Consider the following 27,956-nt stretch of genomic DNA (forward strand, 5'->3'; position numbering starts at 1 on the left):
TCAATTCTAATTTCCTCCAGATCTAGGTCATACACCCTTCCTCACAAAAGACTATTTTTGCCAAGCTATTTCAGTTGTTTAAAAAACAACAAAAAAGACACAATTTTTACTAATTAAAGAGTATGTGTAATTTTCCATACTCTCCTTGCTATCTAAGAACAGCTCAGCTGTGTTTATCCAAGCTTTCCAAAAAATCAGTTTCAGGCAGAGATTAACCATTTCAGCCCCAAAGGTAGAAATGTAAGAGTTATGTCTGAGTAAAAACAAAAGGAGGAATGAAAAGAATTACACATCCTTAACTACAGTGATTCATGACCAACCCCTTGATATGCTACACAACATAAAACATGTATTAAGTTAACGTCTTTAGTGTAGGCACAGATTAACTGTTTCACGCATAGTACATAGCAGCCCACACCTTTCTCCATCCTTATGAATGAAGCCAGAAAGGACCAGTGTCCAGCTAAGTAATGGTTTGGATAATCTACCCTTCCAGCCTGCAACAATCACCACTTTCTCCTTCAGGTTGTAAATTGTCTTGAGAACGCTACTCCCTGCCTGGCTGAGAACATCTGGATAAAGAAGTGACAGAACAAAGTAGGGAACAACTGGAGCTTGTCAGGTAGAAGATTCTATCAGAGTGAGGGAGAACACATTATTCAAGTACTGAGGGACAAGTAACATCAAAAGATTTCAATTTTTAGAATAAAATTTTCCCCAACTTTTGGATGTCTAGCTAAAATGTAATGAACCATAAGTTCACATCCCTCTGTATTTTTGTTGTACAAAACCATAAAACTAGTTTTATATCAGAATCCCAGGATTCTCACCTCATTCTCTGTTAGTTATATGTTCCTCAGACACTAATCAAACATTTTGGCTCAAAGTGGAAAAACCAACTGAATTACATTAGCCTTTTTTGTAATTCATCTTTGTGCATAACTCTAAAAGGCTACACCCCTGGCAAGAATGCTTCAGATTTGGTTGGTACATTCTACACGCAGCATGAATTACTTTAACAGGCTAACTTTATTGTGGAATATCTTTTGTCTCCTTTTGAAAAGCTACAGTTTCTTTTAATGGGAGAAAAAATACAGACACATTATCATCATATACTTTTGTGAATTCCTTTCATTTTATTTTTTCCCATCAGATAGAATCTCTGTAGTAGCAGATTACACATAGTGTCAAAGGAGACATGACAAAAGATAAATCCTTTCTTCCTATATCATAGTAGAGAGATAATGCAATAGATACAATTTGTAAAGGGAGAAATCATTCAGATAAGTTTTTGAGTTATGAGAAAAAATATTTTCCCCTTAATACATATTCTCCTTCAGTCAAAACTTTCTGTTACTTGTTATCAACTGTTCTGTAAGAGAGTTAAAAGGTTACAATACCATAACACATATGTGGTAACTGACTAGCCCCATTTAAACATGTTACTGGAATCAATCTACAACATGTAGATGAAACCTGAGATTTAAATGATTGTCAACTGAATTGTTTCCACATTTTTGTTGTTACGAAATAGGTCCAGGAAGATTGCTAAGTTAAAAGTGATTTTGACATGTGGTCAAAACTACGAAGTCCATAAAGTCAACACCCATATGGGGAAAAGACAGTACCTGGCTCGCCATAGTTAAAGCTGATGCTAGGTTTTCATGATAAACCTGATTTTGACCACCAGCCCCAAGCCTAACTTTGTTAATAATAAATACTAAATACTAAACCAAAGTCAGGCTTGACAATGTCCTGGCTGGGATGATTTAGCTGGGGATTGGTCCTGCTTTGAGCAGGGGGTTGGACTAGATGACCACCTGAGGTCCCTTCCAACCCTGATATTCTATGATTCAATCAACCTGAAATTGCACATGTAAAGTCTTATATAAAGACTTTTTCTGCTAAGTTGAGTGAAGCCAGGCTAGTACTGGGGAGGAGGCTTAAGAAATTAGGTCGCCTCACCTCAAAGATTTTATGATCTGCCAAAATGCAGGAACTTCCTGAATGAGAAACTCCAGAATTACATGTTGGCCTTGGTACGGACTATCACCTTTCAATAATCAGGTTTTATTTTATTTTTGGAGGAGATGTGTTTAATGACAGAATTTAGTTTAAAATATTTTTGTATGCATGGGCGGGACAGAAAGGTACAGTTTGCTATAAGAATGATTCATTGTGACTCAAAAGTAGTTGTGAAACACACGGACAGGTTAGTGAAAAGACTATTTTTTCATTGCACATAAATATGTTCTAACGGTTACCAGCCAGTGAGAATGAATGTGTCTTTAAGGAAGGTTATTAAAAAGTATAAATGCAAAACAAGCTTAAAACCAAGTATTTAAACCAAGCTTTCTTGCTTTCCAATGTCAATTATGATTAATATGGTGATTTAAATCAATCCACCTTGCATGGGTGGCTTAGGAGAGAGTGGTCAATGTAAATGGCAAATAGTCGTATCTCAGACTCATAGCCCCAGCAGAGGTTTAAGAACAGTGAAGGCTTGGCTCTGCACTTTCTCAGCCACCCCAGACACAGAAGCAGCAGCAGGAGGAACCATCCACTAGTTGAGCAGACAAACAAGAACAGAGTGTCAACGTCCCATTTTGTGATCTTAAGAATGGGGGGCGGGGGAGGGGGCATGTTGTTTCCCCATTGTCCTGATAACTTCTAGACATGCCCCAACCATGGTGCTCAGTCTCCAAATCTTTCAAATTCTACAGTAGAAAAAAACAGAAATCTTAAGCACTGTTGCTTATTCATTTCAAGTTTATACAAGCAATATTCAGTGAAACCTGAGATGTCAATTTTTTTTGAGAGAGAGAGAAACAAAACTCTCTTTGCATGGCAAAATAGCACAGGACACTAAAATCTCCATGCTTCTGTTTTTATGTTCTTGTTTTTTTTAAGTTTCAGTTTCATGTATCACTGTTGGGTTTCATGTGTCCTTATGCTAGAGTTAGAATGAGGAGAGGCTAAACACGAACACATGCTGAAATTCCAAGTATGATGAATGCTCAGGATAGAAATGAGCCTTTGTAATCCTTCTGTTTGAAATTGTGCCATAAGAATAATGTTCTATTTTCTATCCATTATTTTAATTTTATTGAATGCTGAGATTGTTTTCTTGAGGAGGAGAAGGATCCATAGGGATTTATTTTTCATGAATTGCTTTGGGTAAAGACACCGTAATGTGAGCGTACTTATCTATATGTAGTTAAAGAAGAAGCCCTACTTAAAGCAGATTATTTTGTCCTCATCATTGACATACTATACAGCCTCATTGTCCCCTTCCACAAGACAGCCTCTGGGAGGGGACTTGGAAGAAATCTCCAGGGTCCCCTCAAAGAGATTTCCCTAGTTTGTTAGATGAGCTAGTGGTCCTTTCTACGATTTAACTCTATAATTATGCTCTATTTGGGGAGACTATGCCACAGAAACAAAGGTAAGATTTCCTCCCCCACAGAGTAAACAACTGTTCCCTCTTCAAGATCTTACATATCCTCAAAGGGTCAGGGCCTACGTCAGGTTGCTATCAGGTTCTCAGTCATGGGAGAGGTCTTTTCTTATATTAGCAGTATCACCAGAGTTATCTCTGGTAAAAGAAAAAAATCTCACATGAGCGATGGTCACAGAATTGTGCTTGCAATTGTTCAAGACATTCATAAAACTCCCAGAAAAAAAATCTAGGGGAGATAAAATTAATCAATTGATCTTTTCCAAGACTGAGGAGTAATCACATTTTGTAAAGAGATCATCTTTGTCTCATGCATTGTTGGCACTTAACCCATATATTTAACCTGTTTTGATTAAAAAAAAAACGATTTAGTCTTATTATAATCAAAGTTATTTTTGGACCACAAAAATATTTTTGACCATCAAAACATTCTCATCTCTGCAGGGGAAGAGTGCTGCAATGCCTACACAAAGAAAGGAGAGTCCATTTTTCAGGGCAATAAATTTGTTCCTATATGCTTGCATCACCCAGGCTAACTCAGGGAAAATATAAATGTTCCTTTCTTATTGGGAAAACAGAACTTTTATACTCTCTTTTTGTGTGGGAATAGGAAATATATACAATCAATATCTTAGGTCCCATGTGTATTTAATTTTATTCATGCAAGTCATGCTATAATTCAGCCAAAATACTCAGATGAGCCAATTTATACACATGCTTAAATATTTGCAGGAATGGGGACATAATCCTTTCTTCCAGGTTAGGTTTTAAAACTTATTAGGAACTCCAACCGTATTGGAGATGCCCCATCCATTGTTATCAAAGTCTCATATTCAGTGTCAAGGACTGATTATGTGGTTCTGTAGCTGGGTGGTCACCCGCTCCAGTCTTAAAGGACTTAAAACAGCCCAGGAGAGGGCTGTGGCTGGGAACAAGCAGTTCCAAGGCTGACTCGGGGAAGCAGGCTCAGCTGTGGCCACACCCCAATCAAGGCTCAGCTGGCCCTTATAAGACGGCAGTGGGCTAGGAGCAGACAGAGTTTCCTCTAGTTGTGGAGGGAGATGCCTGTGGCTGCTGGGGAGCTTGAGAAAGTACCTGGAGTGGAGCAGGGCTGGGGGAAGGCCAGAGGAGCACTGGCCTGAAAACCCCCCAGGCTGAAGGCCAAGTGGAAGGCCAGAAAGGGTACTGGAGTTGCAGGGGGCAGCCCACAGGTAGGCAGAGGCAGCAGGTCCAAACCACCCTTGCCTGTGATGATTGGCTTATACACTGCAGTCTGCCCCAGGGTGTGGGGGCTCAGTGGTGACTGGCAGTAGCCAAAGACTGAGGTGAGGTGGGGATAGTGGGTGGGGGTGCCCTGGGAAGGGGAGACCCAGAGACTGTGGGGGTACTGCTGGGGGCAGCACCCTGAGTAAAAGGGGCACTGGGGTCTGGGAGGGACACAGTGGCAAGCGGGACACTGGCCTGCAGAGGGTGCTCTGGAAGCCGGAAGAGCTAATTCTGTGAGAGACCAGCAGGAGGTGCCGCAGGGGTGAGTCTTGCCTCGTGACAGGCTCTCTCTGGGAAAAAATGGTTAAGGAGCTACTATTTTTGTAGAGAATTTATTAAGTTTTAATGGTGAGATAGTGAGTGCATTATGCACTTACCTATGATGGGGTTAGTGTGGAGAGGTGCTCTAGGAAGGACTTGGCCTACCTGAGGCACCTCCCCAGGTTCTCACTGTGCAGTACAGGGGTGCATGCTACATCATCCTTCTTGATAGTGAAGCATGCACCCTGCTGCATGTCTAGCCAGCACATGGGCCAGTAGAGGTTTGGGAACGGGGCAAAGTCCTGACTCTACCCTGTTCCCTTTGTGGTGATTTGGGGTGACAGGATTTTAGGAGAGAGCAGTCGATACTCTCTCCTGTGCTGAAATTGCTATTTTGTCTGGCCTTGCACAGTGGTACAAACTCCTTACTCCCTCCTTTTCTTGCACACCCACACTAAGACCTGCCATTATCTAGCCCTGAATCTATGTAGCAGCTCACTATCGCTAATTAGAATCACTGGCAAAATCTTTGCAGTAGCAATCTCTGATTGACAAGCATTAGATCCATCTGATACATTTTTCATTTCTCTTCAAGTGCACCTAATCTATGTTCAAGAGAATCTACTGCAGAATCAAGTATAACTTCTAAATCTTTAATAGCTTGAAGCAAAGTATGTTGTCAAATCTCGATTAAACTGCTGTTCAAAATGGTATCTAAAGTATCAGAAGCTCCTCCTACTGAACTAATGTTTGCGAAGCAAAGATATCCAATCCTTCCTTAAGTCCCCCTTCTTTCCATGATCACTACATCTTCTTTTCTCCCCGAGAAATAAAATAAATTTCCTGTTCAAGCCATTCTTTAGAAAGGCCTCAATCCTTTTCATTCTTAGGAGCCATAAAAATTACATATGAATGTTATATACATACACATATAATGGGTTCCAGTTCATGACCAAGGCTCCAAGGGACTATGGTAATACAAATAAAATAATGAACATATGCACACAGACATAACATATACATGTTACAGAGCAATAAATAAAACCATTTACCTGTCCGGTTCAAATGGCAGGATTAAGCCCAATCCACTCAGAACTCAATAAAATCATTGTAGCAAGAGAATTCCCTGTGGTCTCTAAATTCAGTATGCATTCTCAGTTATACTGTATAGCATATCAGTGAAGCCTACCTACACCACAGTTAAAGGACAAAACCACACAAAAATCACTGACCTTCTTACACTCAACTGAATGTATCCTTAAACAAACACTCACATTATATAGAAAAACAATACTGATGCCAATGAAACTAATCACGTGAGATTGGGTGTCTGAAAGAAGCACCCTATTAAAATCAATCACAAAAAAAGCATCTACTATAGTAACAGCTCAATATAAAGTTTTGACTGTTCTAACAAATAAGCCAAAGTATATTATACTCTATATTCCGCTAAAAGCAGATCCAGAGGAGTCTGGAGAACTAAGTAATTAACAAAACAAAAATCACGAGGAAAAGAAAGGTCCGGGGAACACAATACAGAACAACACAGTAGAAGTTGTAATGTTAAAGTTCTTCAGAGCAACATCATCAGAGGCCAGGTCCTCAGCTTTTGTAAGTTCATAACTTTACTATAGTCAATGGCACCTTGATTACACCAGCTGAGGATCTGCACCAGGGTCTGGGTCTAATACTTGAGAGAATGCCATCAGTAAGGTGGCATTCAGAAGGCTCAAACTGAGTTTTATGAAAAATTGCTATATCCCACATACACAGATCAACTGGAGCAGTGACACTCAGCCCTCAGTGGTTCAGGTGCCAAATTATTGATCATCATTACCCCAAAGAGCCACAGTAGTGTGAATTCATTGTTTCATTTACTACATATTCATATTTAAACAGCATGATAAGGGAAATATCTAACTATATCAATATGTTTTCTCACAGAAAAATTACCATTATTATTTTATCAAATACAATTGATTAATAACATAGTAAAAGCATCCTGATTGGTTAATAATTAAATCACAGAGTGTTTTAATATCACGTGCTCCAAAGAGTAGCAGAAGACGCTTTAAAAGCCACTTGCAGCTCACGAGTCTCAGTCTGCGTATCACTGAACTGGAGGCTGTTCAGAGACCAAAACTACCCTAGGAACTAAAAACCAGCCCTCAGCCGATACCCCAAATGCTATCCTGTATATTTTAGGGCTGGCTACCACAGAACCTTTAGGAACAGCAGCCTAGGGAATGATGAAAATATCTTTCATTTAAATGATAAGAGTTGTTGTTTATCCCTTTAGACTGGCTGCTAACAATGCCTTTGGAAACTTAAAGCTGAGTTCTATTTTCATAACACATTTTTCTCCACTTGTGCATCCTTCCTCCAATTCCATCTCCCACTGGGCTAGGAGATCTTTGGAACAGATCTTTAGCCTGTTCCTCCCTTCAGGCAATATGGATTTACATCGCCACTAAACTGGGACCATACACTCCGTGCAGTATATAATATTCTGCCTTATGAATATACAGATATTTTATGTAAGCATGAGCTTATCGGCCTCTAGTATTTTGGTTCACTTGTGATTTTTTAATTGTTACAATTAGTTAATCATTTAGGTAAATGTTTGGGTCTGTCAACACTAATGTGTGTCTAAAAGTAGATTCAGTCAACTATACACCTAAACAATATATTTTCTGATAAGCTAAGGAACGATGTCTACTCTATAGATATATTGTACACTTATGCTTTTCAGCCTGATCCACAGATCACGTAAGTCAATTTAAAGACTTTCATTGATTTAAGTTGGGCTTTGTATCAGGCCCTTTAAATAGAGAACTTCTTGTGAGTGATTTTGGCTTCTACTTACTTGTTAGAACAATCAAAACTTTTCATTACTGTTGTAGACACTTTTTATATTTGTGACTGTTTTTAATAGGGTACAGTTCCCTTATAAGTGGAAGTGGTTCTGTCTACTGCATCACTCATATGCATTGAGATGACTATCACTGAAAATATATCTGAGTGGGAATTAATATAGCTACTGTATGCTTTGGATTTTACAATAACTATTGCTGGAGACTATTTGTAAGAAACAGAAAAATACTGGCTAAGTATTTCTTTTCTTTTTTAATCCAATGAAATTTAAATTTGCCCCCTTACCGGAAAATGTGCATAGCTAGTCTTTTCTCTCCCAAGAAGAATGTTTTTATTGCTTGAGGGAAAGAAAAAAAAAAACTTTTCATAGCTGAGATTTCTTCCATCTTCCTCTTCCATACCCAGTATGTCAAGAAAAGTTAAGATCAATGGATGTCATAGAAGAACAGAGAAATAAATAACTGGCAGATATTTGTAAGCTGAGTACATATATAATACTAACAATGTCTTGGCAGCACATCACTCACATCCCTATAAATGTGCCCCACAGCAAATGTTTTTTTTCTTTTAATTTAAAATTCACTTATAAAAAAATACCCTAGAGAATAAAAAAGAATATTTTACAAAAATAAGTCCTAAAACATACAGTTATGAACTGGGGAAATCTATGTGAACTAATTTAACTACAGTGACAAAACATGAGAAAGTAATTGTGTTTACAGAAGTGATCTCCAACAGGACTGTGAGCTATAGACTATTCACTGAATTCAGTCTTTCCTTCAAAATTGTGTCCAAGGTCCACTTGCACTAAAGGGGCTGCCCATCCCTCCCTGTCTGCCTGCCTGCCTTCCCCTCTATTTGGCACTGGTAAGGTCACATATGTAGTATTGTGTCCAGTTCCCCCCCTCCCCCCCGCCAACTACAGAAAGGTTGTGGACAAATTGGAGAGTGTCCAGCGTAGGGAACAAAAATGATTAGGGGGCTGGGGCACATGATTTATGAGGAGAGGCTGGGGGAGCTGGGCTAATTTAGTCTGCAGAAGAAAAGAATGAGTGGGGATTTGATAGCAGCCTTCGACTACCTGAAGGGTGGTTCCAAACAGGATGGAACGAGGCTGTTCTCAGTGGTAGCAGTTGACAGAACAAGGACTAATGGTCTCAAGTTGCAGTGGGGGAGGTCTAGGTTGGATATTAGGAAAAGCTATTTCACTAGGAGGGTGGTGAAGCACTGGGATGGTTACCTACGGAGGTGGTGGAATCTCCATCCTTAGAGGTTTTTAAGGCCTGGCTTGACAAAGCCCTGGCTGGGATGATTTAGTTGAGGTTGATTCTGCTTGGAGCAAAGGGTTGGACTAGATGACCTCCTGAGGTCTCTTCCAACCCTAACCTTCTATGATTCTATAACATGCATTTAAGAGAATTCCTCACAGTTACTGTACCTATACCTGAATTTGAGGGACTGCTCATCATTGCAACTTGATAAGTACATACCTGACCTTTTGAAACTTACAAAAAACAACATCTGTAGTAAGATTGAGTGATTTCTTTTCTTTTTAATTCTGTAAATAGTTATTAGGGAAAATGCCACGGGCTGTGTTCAGGGGGTTATTAGTTTTCGCTCTCTTGTTGTCAAAGGGTGAATTGAAATCTCTGCCTGCTTTATATTGGCGGAGGGGGTGGGGGATTAAGAACACACTGCAATCCATCTCAGGCTGTGCCATTTTAAAAAAAATCTATGAATTAAAAACACAGTGTTAAGCTTTAAGGAGCTATTACTTTGTTCCTTTCCTTCTTTAGAAAAGGTCTCCTAGGTAATTGAAGGCCAAGGAACAAAGAAATTCATCAGTGGAATAAGCACTTTCTGTGAATAGTCTAATACAATGTAGCACTGGCAAGAATAGCCTTTCCCTTTTTAAATTATTTCCTTCCACACTTCCTTTTGCAGCCACTGCAAGAGAGACCATTTGTGATGATGATCAATGGGCATGCGTAAGCAGGTCCTATTTTCACCCAATCCACTCTAAACAAGACCCCAGACACTAAGCCCAACTGATGTCACCCCTTCTGGGATTGGCTTTGTTCACACAAAACTCCATTCTCAAAGCTAGCCAGCTCTCTTGGGTTCTGGTCTGTTGACCCAGATAACTTCCCACATGCATAGTCATTCCTCATCAGAGGTTATGGTTGCTGTTTATATTACACACATACACGCCCCTACCAGAAACCTATTTTGCATGCACATACACACACACACAAACACACCCCTACCAGAAACCTTTCATCCACTGGTCCTGTTGAGGGTTCTGTGACCAGACTAGTCTATTGCAGACTGCCAGTCCTGCCTCCTCAGACCTGACTGCTCAGGCCCCAGCTGGATCCTGGAGGTCCATTTCATTTCCTTTATATTAGGTGGCTTAAGTCAGCTGCAGCAATGAGTCAACAATGGTTTAGTTCCCCTTTCTTATCCAGCTTCAAAGTTGCTGCTAACTGGGTAGATAAGTTAGGAAGTGCTGCCAGCCTATTACAGGTTTCAGAGTAGCAGTTGTGTTAGTCTGTATTCGCAAAAAGAAAAGGAGGACTTGTGGCACCTTAGAGACTAACAAATTTATTTGAGCATAAGCTTTCGTGAGCTACAGCTCACTTCATCTGATGAAGTGAGCTGTAGCTCACAAAAGCTTATGCTCAAATAAATTTGTCAGCCTATTACAGCATCCCTACATCAAGGTTCCTTAAAGCTCTAAGTCATATTGATTACAGGGCTAAACTAAGGCAACTCAGGGCCCTTGGCTTACAACAAGGATTTTCCCCACTAGAAGCAGAAGGGTGCTTCCCTCCCCACTTCCACCCACCTGCAGGAATAACAGAAACCTCCCACCCCCATCCCCACACACATGCACAACCTCAGGAGCATCAGGGATGGGAGCAGCCCCCCAGCACTTAACCCAATAGCAGATGTGCATCAGTTTGTGGGTAGGCCAGGATCCCCGCACTCTTCTCCTCCCACCACACACAGTCCTCAGTTAGGATGGTGTTGGCAAGGCCACCTAGATCAGAGGTTTTGGAGTTACTCCACCATTGAGAGAGACGCGAGAGTTCCCGCACATCTAAGAACTACTGTTTTATGCTCTCCGCAGACTCCGGGTGACGTCCCTTTATCAGTTACACCTGGCATACATTTTCAAGTTTTCTATGCAACCATTAACAGGAATGAAAGCTGTGATGCTGACATAAATGTCTTGGGCAAAGACACTATAGGCCAATGCCTTAAGCGAGAACTATGACATTATCATGGCTTTGTTAATTCTCTGTGATTCAATTAAATCTAGGTCTCATTCCAAAATACTGGATTTTGTTAAAAAGAGACAGAATTTACTGGTGAACACACAAACAATTTGGAAAATAGTAATGCAGAACCTCAGACACAGAATATAGCTTAACGACCTTACCTGCTGTTATCACTAAGGATAATGCTTCCTTTGATAAAGCTGAGCAATTGGCAAATAATGCCAAAGTATGTTACATTCATGTTTTAGGATTACCTGAAGATCTGGAAATACAGTCTTCTGATACATTATTATTTGTTTTTATTAATAGACACAGTACATTAATTCCTCCTTACCGGATTCCTAAGTATTTAAAAATCCAGCTGAAGAACAGGCTGCTGATTGCCATGCCTGTTTTATATGAAGTAGAATTTAATTGTGATTTTTATCCTCATTACTGACAAAGATAAAGTTATGTAGGTAGCATGGAAGAACAAAAGTATTCTGAAGGCAGTGTATGTGCAGGGGGGATTGGAGGGGTGGGGGTCTTACCTTAGCAGACCTGAGGCCAAAGCTATTGAATCATACCAGCAAATTTAAACTATTTGTGACTCTTTTGTCAGAGTTTATTTTTCCCACTGGACATTAAAGCTTCAGTTCTTTTCCCAGCAAATTCCATGTTAAAGACAATATATATATTTTTCCTTAATGAAAATACTGACTGTGTTTTTTGTAGAAAATGAAGGGGTAATACGAGCCTCAATGCTTCAGATGATGCTTTCAGAACATGAATAGTTTAATGTCTAGAAGAGCAGTAGTGGGAATCCAAAAGCCCATTGAAGTCAATAGAAATGGTCGTATTGACTTCACTGATCTTTGGATTGGGCCCTATGTCACTATTTCTACATGCATTTTATTTTTTGTTTTTGCAATTATTTGAAAATGATTCTACAGCTTGGTTATGAGGAGGAAATATTGCTGATTTTGTGCCAATGCCATGACCACCAAAATGTTTTCTGCAAGCCGAGTGTGGATTTTCTCATAGCAGTCTTTAATTAATATTAACAGCTTTCAAAATGAAAGTTTTTTTTTATAAAGTACATCCTCTTCCAATCTCTCTGCTACCATTTGTTGTTAACTTGTATCAGGCAACCAATGCAACTTCTTCCACTGCAAAAAGTGATCTGTAGACCAGAGGGCAGTATACATTAATAGAGCAATTCCTAAGGAAACAATACACAGCACTTATTGAGTCTATGTATGCCTCTATTTTATGTATTATGCTACAAATGCCTGGATCAGTTTTGTCTACTTGCCTCATCTTTGAAATACAGCATCCACACATGACTTAATTAATAGAGTTAATAGACAATTAATAGAGTTTTCGTTAAATATGGAATTAAATAGTAATAATAATTTGTGCTTAAAAGGTTACTCTGAGCTGAAAATTCTTCATCTAAACAGAAGAAAATGATGAGAGAAATCAAACTTGTCCTAAAGGAATCAAAAGGGAGATGAATACAGGGTAGAAGATGCTGATCACCAGTTGTCGGAAATGTAAGCAGCAATGAAAACGCTGACCAAACAGAATTTGCAGGATTGTATCCATTACAATTTGATCCACTATGAATGCCCTTGCTGCAAACCACAATTAGAATGGTATATTTTTCTTGTTGTGGCCTGAAAGACACTTGCTACATTGTCATCACATAGTGGCATGGGAGTATAACATCACTTGAACTAAGCTAACTTGAAGTATTGAGAAGGTAAGATGCTACATTGAAATACATGATGTCAAATTATGTAACAATGAGTGAAAGGATGGATGGAAGTTAAAACAGTAAAGAAGAATGAGCAATTGAAGGAAATGCTCTTCATGCAGTATTATATTGTCGTGGCACAAGTTATTTACTAAGCTACTCTGAAACACCAACTAACATAAAATAATTAATAGCAGCAACAGTATCCTTTCTTTTGTAAAACCTATGTAGCTAATCCATTGGACACAATGCTCATGATCAAGCATTGTGTTAATAGTACCACATCTTCCTGCATCCATATTACAGATTGTTCTCATAGCTTCTCTCTCATGTTATGTCATTAGTCACGGAGTGCAATTTAGTTACGGGTAAATCTAGAAAGTTTTGCACTAATTGTACACAACTGAAAATCATAGAAGAGAGACATCAATCATACCAGCAATGCTAACCAAATATTTCAGCTGGTTAATACAAAAACCAATTGGAGGAGCCGAACCGGCCCTCTTTCACTGACCAATACTATAATAAACTTTAGCATATTGCTAGAGAAACAAGAGTTGCTTATCTTTCAGAAGAAAAGCATTTAGATAAAGGGCCAAATCTGCCACTGACTTAAGCAGGCACAGATCCACTGAAATCAGTAGAGTAGCACCTATTTATGCCAACAGTAAAATTTTCCCTTGTTACCTACTGAAGAATATGACAAACAAATTACAATAAAAGGAGAAAGCAAAACTGTTTCTGTATCTACATAGACACAGCCCAACCCACATGGGATACCTTTCTAAACATACACATTTCACTACATGTAATTTTGATCAGATACGTCCTAATAGCAAGAGCAATGACTGAGATCACACACACACACACACACACACACACACACACACACACACAAAAGAAAGTTTTTGAGAAAGTTACAAGATAAAGAAACAGGAGTTTTGAATTGAATGATTGTTTCAGCCTATACTTACAGTACTGGTGATAGTACACACTCTGGCTCAAAAATACCTTAAAAAACCAAATATTTGCACATCAGACTGCTGTGTCTGAGGAAATATAGGATTGTCTCTCAAAGTTTTGTTAAAATTTAGAATCGTCTCTCAAAGTTTTGTCAAAAACAAAAAACACATTTTTCCCCTTTTAGAATCATATGAATAGGCTTTTAATAAAAACACCATGGATGAAAATTATTATTTCAACTGACTATTAACAGGGCTTTGCACAATGAGATCATCATTGTGAAACACCAAAGCCACAGGAAAGCCACTCAGTGCAGTAACACTCTCAAACAAAAGCTTTACAGCAATACAAATAAAAACCAATAAACAGCACTATTTACAACACATGTTGTTTTTACTGCTGCCATAACATCACTCGATTACATCCAGTCTTTGGGATAGTAGTGAAACTGATGTGGCTTGCCAGTCAGTCATCACTACAAAAGACTTTAGCTTTCCATTCCTTGAGCTCTTCCATCACAATGATGCAATAAATACCAACAATCAGGTTTCTTAACTGTAAGGAGAGAAGGTGAATATTAAGGAGCAAAATAAAGGAGGCTGTCATGATTTGATTGATTTTGATTGGAGTTTTTACCATGCCTGCTTGTGCCAATCATGCTAACCAATATTGCCTCACTGTTTCCTTGTACTTCCCAGTCTGTCGGCCTGCAACCACCTGTTGTTTCTCATCTTATACTTAGATTGTAAGCTCCTCAGGGCAGGTACTGTCTTTTTGTTCTGTGTTTGTACAGTGCCTAGCAACAATGGGGTCCTGGTCCATGACTAGGGCTCCTGGGCACAATGGTAATGTAAATTATAATAATGTGGGCTGGGGGAGAACTCTCGGCCCAAATCCTCAAATCCACCAGCCTCCTTTAAGTCACTCCTTAAAAAACTCACCTCAGGCTAGAGCTGGTTGAGAAATAGGAAGAAGACTTTGCACACAATTTCAAAGTTCTTTCCATTTTGTATAGTCCATTTTCCATTATATTTTTACTAAAGTGTTTCTTCAAATTTTATTATTTGTTATCATAATAGTCATGTTTTCTTATTGAAAACCAACATTTTGGTAAATTAAAAATATTTCTATGAGGATTTTGAAAATTTCAGCCAACATTTTTTCTAAACCAGACATCCTCTTATCTTTGTTACCTTGTGCCCCTGCCCATCTCTGCCTCTTTGTTTTCTCAGCCAATTATGTCTGATTTTTTAGAGTGTAAACTATTCAGAGCAGGCATTGTCATTTACTCCATAAGTGTATAGGACAATGGGCCCCCTCCCACCCTGGTTAAAGCCTTTAGGTGCTACTGAAATATAGCTGATTAACAACTATAGATAATAAAATAACCAAGCACCAAGGCAGAGCCATATGTTTTAAACTAAACTCATGGAAGAGTTAGGAAGAAACTTCCCTGTAGGGTGCTTATTCCATAATTGGCTTCTGCAGGGTTTCTTGCTCATTCTTTTGAAGGAGCTGGTACTGTTAGAGATGGGATATTGAATGAGCTGGGCCACTGATCGGATCCAGTAAGTCACCTCCTCTATTCCAAATATTCTGAGAACATAGGAGTTGATAAAGTTGATGGAGGACAGCAATATTTGCTGTTAGCAGGCTATTCTGACTATAGAGCCAACTGTAAATGCTTGTACTTGGATGGAGTTGTGACTCTGCATCTACATCTCCTAAATACTGCTATTAGTCTATCTTCCACACTTTTGAACTTGCCTTGCCTCTCTCTCAATTCACATACACTTGTAGTCAGGACCACAGCATCTCACTCCCCCCCCATAGAAAATCCCCATGGCAAAGCAATTACAGAGGAGAACAACATTGGAAGAATCCCCCAATGAAATTTCTTCCCTATCTTTCCAGAGGAGGGGCAGGGATTACTGGTCCAAGCTCCTGGTGGCTTCCTCCTCCTATTTCCCACAGCATAGTTCCAAAGGAGCTACATCATTAAAGAATAACTCTAGCTTCCACTGCTCCCAGGATACCTATTCTGGAGAGGGTTCTGCAGAAAAAAGTTCTTCCCTAGGCCATATTACCTTTCCTAGGTAATCTCTGTGGAACTGGTGAAGGATGAGTTGCTTCCCCTGCCTTGACACACCATGAGGTTGCCTAGGCTGCCCAGTGCCTGCCTCGTCCCTCCGCATGGAGTTTCCCTCACATGGTATGGAAGGGGGGCATTGCAAGCAGGATGTAAATGTGTGCACTGGGAGGAGGGGAAGAGCTGCGTGTGTAGAGTCCCCTACATAAGTGGATCTTGGGCTCATACTTGGGCCTTCTGCTTTTAACCAGAGGCAAGGAAAATATTCAAACATCAAGCTATAACAAAGTCTGGTGGTTCATCTGATAAAAATACATCTCTAAGTATTCAACTACAAACAGTGGATAGTATTTTAAGGCCCCCTGCTCCGTCTCTTCAGCAATATACTGAACTTGGTTTCTAAAAGCTAGTGGAAAATAATCTATTGTAGAACAATACACCACTAAAGCTCTTCTTTTATTTAATGAACCACAGCATTACAATCTATTTATTGCATCTGAGAAAGCCAATGTGCAGCAAACTTTGTCTATTGCACTGACCTGTCACTGTGAAAATCTTCCACTTAGAACATAACAAAATAATATTTAAGAACAAAAGAATGGCCATAATGGGTCAGACCAAAGGTCTATCTAGCCCAGTATCCTGTCTTCTGAAAGTGGCCAATGCCAGGTGCCCCAGAGGGAATGAACAGAACAGGTAATCATCAAGTGATCCATCCCCTGTCGCCCATTCCCAGCTTCTGGCAAACAGAGGCTAGGGACACCATCCCTGCCCATCCTGGCTAATAGCTATTGATGGACCTATCTTCCATGAATTTATCTAGTTATTTTTTGAACCCTGTTATAGTCTTGGTCTTCACAACACTTTTATGCTTGAGCCGGTCAACATTCTATATGTTAAAAAAAACACTCGGAGGATAAGAAGTACAATACAGTTTGTAACAGCCTTTGGCGTGTTGTTTTAGGATCACAGTAGAGAGCTATTCGGGGCCCAGTTCTGACATCAAACACCAGTTCAAATCTGGAGCAACTGGTTACCAGTAAGTCAGTGGAGTTACCAGCGTAAGCGTGCTCAGAATGCTGCTTGCTATGCACCATCACAAAGATTCATGTGTTGCTACGAAATCTCTAAGTAATTTAAAAAAAAACACATTATGGAGTTCAGACTGATGATAGGTTGGGACATGCACAAGGACATAAAGAACTAAATGTAAGTTGTCAAAATTAAGGCTGACACCTAATTCATCCTATTGATATCCACATGACAGGTCTTACGGTCTGCCTCAGCATCCAATATTCTGCAGCTCCCTGATTGAGGATCATAGTAATTGCAAAGCAGAGGCACAACTAAGTCACTTCAAATCATCTATGTGAGAGAGGAGCTCACCTATGTTGCACAAATGACTACATACGTGTTCTATACTGCAGAAATATCATACAAGGCAATTAGGTTAACTTCATAAGTGAACAGAAACCCAATTGTGATTATAAGCGCCCATAAATTCTGCAACGTCTGACTAAAAGGAATGAGGTAATCTCCAGGCAGAGTTAACTACATTAAGAATTTATAAGCCTCTGAACCACATTTCAGACCAGTGTTTTATGTTATTATAATCAGAATAAATGGGTTCACACTTCCCTTCAGTACAGGGCACTTTTAAATTTATGCATAAATCTTTCCAAAAGAGGACAGCTAACACTTCATTTGTCCACTATATTAGGTTCACAAGAATGTAAGATTGATATAATGCCTAGTTTTTACGCTGATGCAGAAGATGCCTGCAAGAAAGTAGCATTAGATTATGGAAATTCTGTAGCAGAGTTTGTTTTCAACAACTTCTTATAAGAATTCAAGCACCTCTTATCTACCACTTATCTCGAGGGAAAATCCTCACCTCAGAAGAAAATAGCTCTTGAGAAAATTAGTAAAAATAATGGAAATGGTAAGTTCTGTTGTGAACTAACTCATAAAGCCAAAACAGATCTCCCCTTTCCTCCCCCATATATAATTCTGCATACAAAATTTTATAACAGAACAATGTTAAAGCTGTGTGCAACACCGAAGAGTGTGAAAATGGTAATGTTAGTTTTCAGAGTAGCAGCTGTTAGTCTGTATTCGCAAAAAGAAAAGGAGGATTTGTGGCACCTTAGAGACTAACAAATTTATCTGAGCATAAGCTTTCGTGAACTACAGCTCACTTCATCAGATGCATTCAGTGGAAAATACAGTGGGGAGATTTATATACATAAAGAACATGAAATAATGGGTGTTACCATACACACTGTAAGGAGAGTTATCAGGTAAGGTGAGCTATTACCAGCAGGGGGAGGGGGCGAGAGACTGCGGAATTGGAATTAATTGCAACCTGGATACAATTAACTTAGGCTTGAATAGAGACTGGGAGCGGATAGGTCATTACACAAAGTAAAACTAGTTCCCCACGTTTATTCCCTCCATCCAGCCCCCACTGTTCCTCAGACGTTCTTGTCAACGGCTGGAAATGGCCCACCTTGATTATCACTACAAAAGGTTCCCCCCCCGCCCCGCTCTCCTGCTGGCAATAGCTCACCTTACCTGATCGCTCTCGTTACAGTGTGTATGGTAACATGCATTGTTTCATGTTCTCTGTGTATATAAATCTCCCCACTGTATTTTCCACTGAATGCATCCGATGAAGTGAGCTGTAGCTCACAGAAGCTTATGCTCAAATAAATTTGTTAGTCTCTAAGGTGCCACAAGTACTCATTTTCTTTTTGGTAATGATAGTGTTAACCAAAACACCTTAACCCTGCCCTCTGTGCATTTGAATTCAGCCTTTATTCACATACTATTTTTATAATTCTCCTGGGACTTCTCCTGCATTCTGTGAACAGGTTGGAAAGTGCTCAGTGAGTGAGGCACCTATTCAATATTTATATTTTATCCTCACTCTTTAATGTGAGCGTCATTAGCTGCCTCTTATCCAATCCTTATGGGAAATAAAACACGAGTTTTCTGGAGTCCTACCTCACTAAAATACCCAGATTTAACACAGCTAAACCATGAATTAACTCTACTCTTACTCCACCCTTCCTCTGCAGATCCCGTCCATTCTGCCTCTCGTGCTAGCATGGCAGGGGCTGCTGTCTGTAATTGCCCCCATAGAGCTACCTACACTAAGGAGACAGATGGGCTGGGAACCAGGGAGCCCAGAAATGAGTCTCCTCCTCTAAAAAGGAAAATAGCTGTAAGTCAGGAGGAGGAGACAAGAAAGTTGAGACCTCTGATCCTTAGGTTTTCTGTTTCCTTATTGTAGATAGCTCCATGGAGCAGAGGAAGGGATAAGGAATATATCAGAGATGCTCAGCTGTGTCTACCCCGAATTGTTCTTGAGGGGCTGATGGTCATAGTGTCTTATGGCCCATTGGACACCTGTTCAGCCAGCTGCTGTGTCTCCAGGATAGTGGACCATTTGGCCTCCTCCGTGTTTCCTTGATAGAGCTTTGTCAGCTTGTGAGACCCGCACTTAGGGGCATCAAGGAGGTAACATCCACCCCACCTCTTTCCACTGTACTTCAAGTGCCATATGCATCCAGTCTGGATGGCCGTCAAGAAGCTCAGGACCAACACAGTTCCTCAGGAATGAAGCCCAGAATGGCTCTAGAACTCAGGCTGAGCTTGTGGGTCAGGATTTTGCTCAGTGTAGTCTTATAAAAGTGTATTTACAGTAACTCAGTAAAGGGAAGAATGCCTTTAAGTGTTTAGTTATGTAACAGTGATTTAAATATGAAAGAAATAGGTTTACTAATCTAAGCAATGCTAATCTATGGTAATAAATACACAACAAACAGAGCAGGAAACCAAACTACAAGCGTCCATGTTAGAGCAATGACCAGTCATGGAACAACAGACTGTCACTGGAAATATACTATAAGGAAAAAATACATCTGTGAATAAACAGGGCTATATCCTCAGATGTGGTGGGACCACTTTGTGCATCACCGGCAGCAGAATCTGGATGTGGAGACTTCTCTAACCAAGAGCTGGAGCGGCACAGTACCACCCGGTATAAAGGGAGTGCAAAGGTGAACATGATCTCGTTTTTGCAATCCCCCCATCTCTTTCCCACAGGACCCATGCTGTTTGGCCCTTACTCAGCCAGAGACATGACCCACTGTGTTTACTTCTTCAAAAATACACTTCTCCATAATCATCAAAATGGTTCAATTAGGTTGAAAGATTTGTTGAAAAGCTGGCCTGGAGAATAGACTGGAGAATGACGGCACTTTAGTAGTAACTGAGATAGATTGATACATGGGCTAAGGGAAGCTCTCTCAATGGCAGCAGCTAAGTGTGCAAATGCACTAAACCAAACCATACCATTGCAATTGCCATGGCAGCTAAGAGTTTTAATGCACTGGCACTAGATTACCTACCATCACTTCTGTATGCCCAGGAAAGGCAAGGACAAAACTGATTTGTTTCCTTTGCATTTACATGTAGATGTTTACACTACAGACTTAAGTTACTTATACAATGTGAATACACACAAAATCTTTCTCTATTTGCCCTGGGACATTTTTCTCATTCCTCTTCGAGATTCACTTTCTTTCTGCTGCCTGCTCATAGCCTTCTATAGTGATTCACCAATAATTAGGTGACTTATAATTTAATGAAAAAGCAAAGTTGTCTGAATTTATTATCTTTAAGCATGAAGTCTACAAGTTGAACATAGCCCAGCAATGGGAAGAGGCTGGCTGAGGAAGCGAATTCTGAGCCTAAGGCTCTCCAATGAGAGAATACTGTCTGCACCTCTTAAGATGCCTATTCTCAGCCAGTGTAAATTGTTATAGCTCTAATGAAATCAATGAAGCTATGACAAATTTACACCAGCTGCAGAATGGGATATGCCCATTGATGTTTAAATCTAGGAACTGGTCCCATCTGGTCTCAATTTCCCCTAACAGATCGCAGGGGAAAAGGCAGTCTCATATATAAATAAGAACTATACCATTTAAAGTTTTCTAGAGCAAGGCCACTGTTGTTGTGACTCTAAGGCCCATCACATCAACAGACTGAATATTGTACATAAGAAATAAAAGAAAAATAAGAATCACTGTGTATTTTATTTCAGTACATACACCTGATACAGCATATACCATAATCAGAAGCTGCATATCTTCATCTGTTCACCTGTTATCTTTACTTACACTGAAACACATTGTATGTGTTTCTAAATATCTATGGTGGTGCATTTATTAAACAAGCGTTGCAAATACTGAACATTTCTTAGAAAAATCTCAAAAGAGTCCTGCTAGCTCAAAATGTAAAGGTCACTCCAGCTGTAAATTCTGACAGTGGAAGTTTCCAGATGGCAGTAGCCAATTTCCAATAAATTTTAATTGGTTTAATTGACTTTCTTGTTTACTAATTGATAGGGTGATATAGTTCATTTAAATTCAACCCAGTTACTGCCATAATTAAGCAAAGTTAAGTAACCCAAGGAAAATTTTAAAGAAAGGGAGGTGGGAGGAATGTTTCACATTTGACATGCTAGACCTGCTTGTCTCTGGCACTTTAGGGGGACATTTTAATTTCTGTTCACTCATAGCAGAAACAAAAGGTATCCTTGTTGACTAGGTTTAGGAGTGGAAAGAAGATGATACATACACACAGTATCATTTCATTACTGTACCATGTTAGAAGCACCAAGAATGGGGTGTGGGATGGTAAAAAGGATGACAGAGTTAGAAAGAAGGGGCTGACCCCAGTTTGCAGGGCTTCCCAGTTCTCTTAAATAGGGAGGATTGGGGCAGGGAGGCTCAGACAGGGCAGTCCCAATACTACATGTCCTGAGGTTCTAACAAGGAAGAGAATCCATAACTTTAAGGGTCAGCCTTTCAGTACTGAGGGCCCAGTACTCTGCTATAGCCATCCTTGGGGAGTACAATAAAGCCACAAAAGAGCTAGTAGTGGCTGCCCAATCCTGGGGGACAGGCAGCAGTAATGGGGCTGCCAAAGTCCTGACCCTGTGTCTGCTCTAAATTATGCCTCTGTTGTAATGGCCTCCAGAAACGATCATCTGTCAGTTGCTATGCTTCAACCAGGTGTCCTCTTCCACTCAGGCCCCTCCTGACATGCCCCTACACTAGAGGCTGGGAGAGGGGTGGCACAGAGCTGGCTACATCCTCTGGCTGTTTAAATCAGTCAGCAATAATAGTTAGATCAGTTGCACCACTAAAGCAGCACTAAAGGATCCAGGATTGAGCCAAATTTTCCCAATACTGCCAACCCCAAGCTTTCATCAATCACACACTGAGACCCTCAAAATTATAATACTGGTTTAAAAACCATAGGATTTTTCAAAAATGCTGGGGTTTTGAGCCTTTAGGGTGCCCCCTCATCCCATTTTCAAGCTTTACGCTGAAACCAGGAGGGTTTTTTTTTTTTAAACAAATACCTAGGTCCTCAGGAACATGCCTCAAAAAGATGGGCTTTAATAGAAAAACACTAAATATGGTAAGATTTATGACCAAAAAAAAATCACAAAAGTTGGCAATATTATATATTCTGGAAGATCCATGTTATGATTGGCCTCACCTCCCATCTACACAAAACTTCTCAATGTAGTCTAAATGAGAACTCTGTATAATGCACCTATCAACATTGTATCTGGGCACTTATTAAATGGGGTTTGCTACACTCCCACACCAGCATGCTGCTTCCAACTGGAGCATTTAATTGACATGTTGGCAAGAAACACACGCACTACTTACAAAAACCAACTGGCGAGGCACCTTCCAGAAGCACCAAACTTGGATATGGTCACACTCTGCTCACCAGGGCTGTGCTCTTTTAACCTTCCATCAGAGTTTCAAACCTTAAAGAGAAAGAGCACTGAAAAAAATATAGCCTTGGCATCCCATCAAGTTTTGTGTAAACTAGAGACTTTACGCCCCACAAAAAGGGCTATCTTACATTACCGTATACATTATAATTTCTACAGTGCTACAAGTTCGACTGCAGAAATGCTAATAAGTGAATTCATTCAAGATTCTGCCTGGTACTGAACATCTCCAGGGTGGGAGGGGGGAAGGAAAAGGGAGGGTTGTGACTCTGTGTTTCCTCAACCCTCTTCACATGACTGGTCTCCAGCATAACTGTAACCAGACTAGAGGTCTCAGGAACTGTTTTTTAGTGTCCTGTAAAATGGGAGATACAGCCTATGTCAAGGCCCAGTTTAAAATACTTACCTTGTTTATAGGTAACAGTTTTTCAAATATAGACTTTTACTCTTTATACAGTTCTGTTTTCTTATTTTCAACTAATGTCCCTGTAGCAAAAAATCATAGCTAATATTTAATGTCCTAACTGCCAAGCTGTAAGGCAGGGAAAGGACTTTTGGAGTGCATCAATTCCCTGTTGAGGGAGAAATGATTGGATACAGCCTAAGGATATCCTTCCTCAGTCTCTCTGTATTTACAACACGCACAGATTTCCTATCTTTTGAACAAACATTGACAAGACAGCAAAAACAGCAATGAAATATACAGCAAAGAGTAACACTTTTAGAGCAACTGTCAGACAGTTGTCTGAAACACACACTTTCCCTATCTCTTGCACATAACCTGTGTGCCTCAACTGCACTCCAAACACATTGCAGTTCTTTTTGCTGTTGCTCAAGGGCGTATGTCTCCCTCAAAAACACCTGCGACATGGAATTGCTATGTCTGTGCATCTGGTTAACATATATTATAGCCAGTTTAATCATATTATTTTGAAAAGAACTTTTGCATCAAAAAATGAGCCAGTGCAGTAACTTGTTTAATACTCCACTATACCATAGACTGCAATGAGACACACATTTCACCCTCAATCATTCAGTGATGATAGTACTTTAGAACATCTTTTTTCAATGCATTATTTTCTCAATTTCTTCACTTTTGTTATATAGCAGTATCATGGGAGAACCTATTATTTAAGGAACATGCTACAACATAATGCTATCTTGCTTGTCTTGCAGAAAAGTGTTCATCATATGATTGATCTGTGACCAAGAAAAATATTGTTGGTACTAGTACAAGAAACTAGTACACCTGATGTGTCACCAAGCAAAACGATTTATTGTAGCTTCTGAAGGGTTTTACTATTTGATCCAAAGTTATGTAAGTGGAAAACATGTCTCAGTGTTCAAGTAGATTTTTATCCAATGTCTTCTATTTAGACTTAGATGCAAGAGTGAAGAAAGAATTCCATCTGGTTCTATCATAATAGATGCTCAAGTCATATCATTCATTGACAGGATCACTTTTAACATTTCATTTACCTGAATTCCACTAACCGTTTGTATGGAGGAACATCAAAGGACAAAACTGTCAAAGATGACTTAGGATATTGAGTGCCTCAATTTTTGGGTGCCCAACTTGAGATACCTTAACAGGGCCTAAAATGTGCTCAGCACTTTTTCAAATTAAGACTCTTTTAAAGTATTTAATGTTGGGCACTCTTAAAATTGAGCCACCCAGAATCTTGAAAGTCATGGTCAGTTGTGTGTGTAAATGTAACTGCTATCCCACTGCTTTCTAACCTCCAACAACTATGTTTTATGCCTGCCATGTTTGTTCCCCTAGAGACTATGTTTAATTTACTCTTTACACTTGTAATCCCGCCCCCTCCTTGTATGTTGTCTTCTGACTCTGTTCCTCTATTCTGTCATCTTATTCTGAAGTCTCATACCCCCAGGAGCAGTATTTCCATTTTATTAATTATTATGTATTTGTTAAGGAATGGCATTGTACATGACATGAAAACAAACAAAGACCCAAATAAGTCACCACCTATCTGACCCACAGATTGCCTGAATGCAAGTGTCTCAAAAAGTCTTGATGATGCCTACAGAGGTAGCTCTCCTTTTCTCACTTCTCCCCAGACTCCTCTGTTCTTCATCATTTTGATACTATCTGCTCCTGCTCCTTCCTCATCCTTCAGTTCCCCTCCATGTTCAATTCCCTTTCACAATCATTTTTTTAAACCTCCTGAACTCTCACACCTCAAACCTTTCCCCAGTCTGCTCTGCTCCTTTTCTCTCCTTATCCTTTTCTACCACTTCTTTCTTTCCTCAGCTCAACCCTTGTTTTCTTATTCTCAATACTTCTCTTTGGCAATTAGGATTGCCACAATTCCTTCCAATTCCCTGTCACCCCTTCTTGTCTTTCCAAGCCCTTCCCTTGCTAAGGATAGAAGTGGGAACACAAATCATTGTTTTTGCATTCATCCTTGCCCTCCCTACCCAACAAAGTGTCGCAATACCTCTATCATTCCTCAGCCATCCAGCACCCTATCCATATACATCTCCCATCCTCCTATTATGTTCTGTTATCCTCCCCTTTATTTTAGCCACTGGTGATTGATTTTCTATGCTAAAACCTCTCCTCTTTGGAGTTCCTTAAGGTTAATTCCTTCACCCTCTATTCTTTTCTACTGACTTCTTACTTGACATCTTGGGTGAAATCCTGGCCTAAGTGAAGTCAATGGCAAAACTCCCATTAATTTCAATGGGGCCAGGATTTCATCCCTTGAGCCAAGACCTTGCTTATGCCAGTATGAATTTGGTCCTTTAACTTGAACCTCAGCTACCTATGGTCTTGAACATCACCATTTTAGGATGATGATGCAAATACAATCCATGACATTATACATGGTACCAAAATGTTCCTCCTATGAGAAGGCTGTGAGATAACATTCATGAACACAAATATCCAGTTTCCACCTTATTCTTCATCATTTACTCTAATTTACTTCCTTAAACTAGAATGATAATACTAATAATGATGAAGTCAATACTAATTTTATTGATACAAAACCCACCAGGGACATAAGTGCTTGACAAGACACTGGCTCTGCTCCTGCTCCCATTAATTTTAATGGAAGCAGGACAGACTATTAAAAGTAAAATTCTGTTCAGATCTCCAAGACAGATAATCTTCAGTTTCCTGCACAATTCAGCTGAAGAATTTACTCTAATGTATTAAACCTGAGTGTCCCTGTAAATGGCTCGCTGAATTGTTTTCATAGAGGAGCTCAAGGTTATTAGCTATCAATTCAAAGGAAACCTCTGCATCTATCACAAAGCAGGAACACAGACAACTTCTTTACTTGGGGAGCGGGAGCAGAGTTAAAAAATAAAACAGCTGTTCAATATCATTTCAAGGAGTAGTTTTGTACCATAATTAAATTTGTCCACTCTTTATAAAGTGAGATAAATGAGCTTCTGTTCCAAACTCAGTATTTCCTTTAGTTATTAATGCAATCTCTATTTTAGGGGAGGGGAGCATACAGCCTTCACCCCCCAAAAAACAGTTATCTATACCCGCACAAGATTTCACTGAATCTTCTTGAAAGAGGAGCTACAAAGTAGCCCTATAACTATATTTATACTTTTTCAGACACTTATTTCATAAGTAAATTTACATCTATCTTGTTGCGTGCTGAGTGAAATCTTGTTGTTGGCCAAGTTAAAACCACAGTGAGGTTGATGGGCTTGAAGGCACCTTTTCCATTAACATAACTTTAAGGATAAATTAATCACCACCCAATTTAAGACAAAAGGATCATGCAAACCCACCCAGGAGTTTTAGACCTGGTTGAGCAGAGGGACGTTTACTGAGTATCATTACGTGCATGGGTAGCACAGAGACAGACTCAGAGGCAGGCAGAAAAGCCACGCCACAGCCTGTAAGCCCAGTGTGACCCTGAAGGAGCCTGGGTCACAAGACTGCATCAGAGAACATACCAAATCATCATCAATTTCTACTCCTAACTGGAACATCCCAAGCGCCCCAAACTTTGACTAGTTGCTCAGGTCAAAAAGGGATAATGGCATTTTTCAAGCACAGTTACATTAATTCTTATTTATATTGCAGTAGCACCTAGAGGCTTTAATCAGGTTGGGACAGCATTGTGTTAGATAGTGCACAAACGTATAGTAAATACCATTCCCTGCCTCCAAAAGCTGATAGTCTAAAAAAAGAAGACTTGGACATAACAGGTGAATGAAACAAACAAGTGGGTGAAGAGGGGAGGGGGTAGAGAAGAATGCTGGTGTAAACAAAACTAGAAAACTTCAGTCTGGACTGACTAACTGTGTGCACAATTCACATCATTCTTCAATCATCTTCCATAAAGTATGCTATGGCTGATCTTTTAGGACCTAATCTGAAGCACATCAAAGTCTATGGGAGACTTTCAATTTACTTCAATGGACTTTGGATCAGGCCTTTAATCATTTCTCATTAATGCAAAGTAATTAGGCACAAGGAATAAAATGGTTCTTCTCTGGGTAGTCAAAGCACTAGGACTGCAATTAAAGTTTGGAATTTCTCTTTACAGCTGTAGGATGTGGATGTTCCAAACGTAATGAAAACACAATGTGTTATACATGCAAGTGCATATGTGCTATCACAAAATTTAAAATGTTTGTTAGCATAGGGCACATATTGCTACGTAAATAGAAATTGGAGCATATGGTTTAAACAAAAAATGTGCTTCAAAAATGATAAGCTTGCGTATGTCTTTGCTTTATCCATACACTCCTAAAAGTGTTCCGCTCCTACTAGAAAAGCCACAGCTTTACACTCACAACACCAGCCTCATACAATGTTGACTATCCTCCTCTGAATTCTAGCATTCTGTTATGGCACACTGAAGTTTTTCAAGTATTTCTGGTTTTGAACATTGTTTTCAACATGAAGAAAAGGAGTACTTGTGGCACCTTAGAGACTAACCAATTTATTTGAGCATAAGCTTTCGTGACCTACAGCTCACTTCAGCTGATGAAGGTGCCACAAGTACTCCTTTTCTTTTTGTGAATACAGACTAACACGGCTGCTACTCTGAAACCTGTTTTCAACATGGAGACCAACCCTGACACATGAATATGCTTCTGAATATTCCTTCCAGCGTTCCTTCTAGATGTTTTTCATCTTTGCCCCCAGTAAGACTCACATAAATTGGCAGAAACAGGAGGGTGCCTGGTAACTTGGGGAA

The 27,956-nt window shown here is 39.7% G+C and overlaps 1 protein-coding gene across 5 annotated transcripts in view; it reads right to left on the reverse strand.

Annotated features, from left to right (window-relative positions):
• The window catches only part of RALYL (RALY RNA binding protein like), a 625,744-nt gene that overhangs the window by 469,625 nt on the left and 128,163 nt on the right, over nt 1–27,956 (reverse strand). For 3 of the 5 annotated variants that reach the window (XM_084621330.1, XM_084621331.1, XM_084621332.1), the window contains exon 3: nt 22,688–22,791. The exons of the other annotated variants lie outside the window; for them this stretch is intronic. The gene's annotated coding sequence lies outside the window, so the exon portion shown is untranslated. The remainder of the gene's footprint in view (nt 1–22,687; nt 22,792–27,956) is intronic. 5 annotated transcript variants of the gene reach the window in all.

Source organism: Lepidochelys olivacea (genome assembly GCF_965140295.1).
Source record: "Lepidochelys olivacea isolate rLepOli2 genome assembly, chromosome: 2".
NCBI lineage: Eukaryota > Metazoa > Chordata > Testudines > Cheloniidae > Lepidochelys > Lepidochelys olivacea.